Source organism: Pan paniscus, chromosome 5, assembly GCF_029289425.2.
Source record: "Pan paniscus chromosome 5, NHGRI_mPanPan1-v2.0_pri, whole genome shotgun sequence".
In the NCBI taxonomy this organism is placed as follows: Eukaryota; Metazoa; Chordata; class Mammalia; order Primates; family Hominidae; genus Pan; species Pan paniscus.
In genome coordinates this window covers 165,464,642-165,468,038 of record NC_073254.2, presented here as the reverse complement: position 1 = coordinate 165,468,038, position 3,397 = coordinate 165,464,642, and the positions used below count along the sequence as shown (strand labels likewise).

At 37.2% G+C, this 3,397-nt stretch overlaps 1 non-coding gene across 1 annotated transcript; it reads left to right on the top strand.

The window, feature by feature from the left end:
• Positions 1–2,860: 2,860 nt before the first annotated feature.
• On the top strand, positions 2,861–3,022 carry LOC112440303 (U1 spliceosomal RNA). The gene has a single exon (XR_003028468.1). It is a non-coding gene; the product is annotated as a U1 spliceosomal RNA (small nuclear RNA).
• Positions 3,023–3,397: the final 375 nt, after the last annotated feature.

The following is a 3,397-nucleotide window of genomic DNA, read 5'->3' as shown; positions in this document are numbered from 1 at the left end:
ATATTAGCCCTTTGTCAGATGAGTAGGTTGCGAAAATTTTCTCCCATGTTGTAGGTTGCCTGTTCACTCTGATGGTAGTTTTTTTTTTTTTGCTATGCAGAAGCTCTTGAGTTTAATTAGATCCCATTTGTCAATTTTGGCTTTTGTTGCCATTGCTTTTGGTGTTTTAGACATGAAGTCCTTGCCCATGTCTATGTCCTGAATGGTAATGCCTAGGTTTTCTTCTAGGGTTTTTATGGTTTTAGGTCTAACGTTTAAGTCTTTAATCCATCTTGAATTGATTTTTGTATAAGGTGTAAGGAAGGGATCCAGTTTCAGCTTTCTACATATGGCTAGCCAGTTTTCCTAGCACCATTTATTAAATAGGGAATCCTTTCCCCATTGCTTGTTTTTCTCAGGTTTGTCAAAGATCAGATAGTTGTAGATATGCGGCGTTATTTCTGAGGGCTCTGTTCTGTTCCATTGATCTATATCTCTGTTTTGGTACCAGTACCATGCTGTTTTGGTTACTGTAGCCTTGACTGACACCTCACACGGCCAGGTACTCCAACAGACCTGCAGCTGAGGGTCCTGTCTGTTAGAAGGAAAACTAACAAACAGAAAGGACATCCACACCAAAAACCCATCTGTACATCACCATCATCAAAGACCAAAAGTAGATAAAACCACAAAGATGGGGAAAAAACAGAGCAGAAAAACTGGAAACTCTAAAAAGCAGAGCGCCTCTCCTCCTCCAAAGGAACGCAGTTCCTCACCAGCAACGGAACAAAGCTGAATGGAGAATGACTTTGACGAGCTGAGAGAAGAAGGCTTCAGACGATCAAATTACGCCGAGCTACAGGAGGACATTCAAACCAAAGGCAAAGAAGTTGAAAACTTTGAAAAAAAATTTAGAAAAATGTATAAGTAGAATAACCAATACAGAGAAGTGCTTAAAGGAGCTGATGGAGCTGAAAACCAAGGCTCGAGAACTACGTGAAGAATGCAGAAGCCTCAGGAGCCAATGCGATCAACTGGAAGAAAGGGTATCAGCGATGGAAGATGAATGAAATGAAGCGAGAAGGGAAGTTTAGAGAAAAAAGAATAAAAAGTAACGAGCAAAGCCTCCAAGAAATATGGGACTATGTGAAAAGACCAAATCTACGTCTGATTGGTGTACCTGAAAGTGACGGGGAGAATGGAACCAAGTTGGAAAACACTGCAGGATATTATCCAGGAGAAATTCCCCAATCTAGCAAGGCAGGCCAACATTCAGATTCAGGAAATACAGAGAACGCCACGAAGATACTCCTCGAGAAGAGCAACACCAAGACACATAATTGTCAGATTCACCAAAGTTGAAATGAAGGAAAAAATGTTAAGGGCAGCCAGAGAGAAAGGTTGGGTTACCCTCAAAGGGAAGCCCATCAGACTTACAGCAGATTTATTTATAATTTAGGGCTTTGAAGGGTTTTCTAAGAAAACCCTAAATTCAGAATTCGTAAAGGAGACAGTTGTCATATCTACCTATATAACAATTTAAAACTTTCAAATGATAAAATTATGATAAATAAAGGAAAAATGACAGACTGGGAGAAAATATGTTACACATGTAACTGTCAAAAGATTATTTACCACAATTCATAGGGACCATAAATTATGAAATAAAAAATTATACAATGAACTAAATAACTAAAAATAGCTGAAAAACATTTTAAAAGATGCTTAACTTCATTAGCAAGCAGGAAAATGTAAATGAAAAGAAAATGATACATTTTTTTCCCATCATGGTAGGAAAAAATTACAAAGCTTAATAATCTCCACAGTGGGTAATGATGATGTAAAACAAGTGCTGAATAACTCTGTAGGTGTGTACAAGTTGTGTATTAGTCCATTTACACACTGCTATAAAGAATTTCCCTGAGACTGGGTAATTTATAAAGGAAAGAGGTTTAATTGACTTACAGTTCTGCATGGCTGGGGAGGCCTCAGAAAACTTACAATCATGGCAGAAGGGGAAGCAGGCATGTCTTACATGGTGGCAAGTGAGAGACAGTGAGCAAGAGCAGGGAAAACTGCCTTATAAAACCATCAGATCTCATGAGAACTCAATATCACGAGAATAGCATGGGGGAATCTGCTCCCATAATTCAATTACCTCCCTCCCTTGATATGTTGGGATTACAGGTGAAGCAGGCATGTCTTACATGGCAGCAGGTGAGAGAGAGAAAGAAAGAGAAAGAGGGTAAACTGCCACTTATAAAACCATCAGACCTCATGAGAACTCACTATCATGAGAACAGCATGGGGGAAACAGCCCCCATGATCCAATCACCTCCCACCAGGTCCTTCCCCTGGCAGGTGGGGATTATAATTTGTATTACACTTCGAGATGAGATTTGGGTGGGGACACAGCCAAACCATATTAAGTTGATTCAGCCTTTTGCAGAGAAAAATTTCAGAATCTTACAAAAATTTAATGTGCAGTCTTTCTAGTGCCAGTGATTCTACCTCTAGATGTCTTTTCTAGAGAAATAAGCCCCACTTGCCTAAAGATGCAAATACAAAGATTTGATAGTTAACAAAACTACACTCAACCTACACATCCATTGGTAGTTGAACTGCAGTATATTTGTACTGTAGAATAATTACATAGATTTATATATATACCAGTCATGTATATGCCAGCATGGAAAGATCTCCAGCACATATTGAAAAGTGGAAAAAGTAAATTGTGATATTAAGTATAGAATTATGACATTTGGTAAAAAATGTGATTAAAAACAAAATTATATGTATGTATGTGCATACATTTACACACACATATATAAATATATGCATGTGTATATATCTTACATATTGCATGGGAGGTGATCTGGGGATACTTACTAGGCAGGTGAGATATTGTGATTACGAAGGTGGTTTACCCAGAGTGGGCTTATCCATTGCACTCTGGATGTTCTGACCCCTGTGACTTCCCCTAATGTGGAAAACCCAAGGCATAATTTGTGGTAGTGAGGAATTTTGTTTGCACTCTCCCTCAAAAAGAAATTAAAAAGTAAAAACAAAAAAAAAAGAAAAGAAGATAAAACAAAAGCAAATAAAAGAAAAAAGAAAAGTTACCTGAAATGAATTGCAGCCTACTTACTGTTAACCCTCATTACCTGTGAAGAGGGGAATGAGATTCACCTAAAGTGAAATTGGACTATTTATTCTTACAATGTAATGTTTCTGTGCTTGAATTTTTTAAATAAAATGTTTTTTATATAACTAAAATTAAACCAATACAGATGTAAAGAAAGAATAACTAGAAGCGTGAGCAAATGAATATGACATTTTAATATTCGGAAAGAAATCTTGGTATTAAATCAACTATAGTGTAACTCAATTTGCCATACTACATACATTTATCTACTTG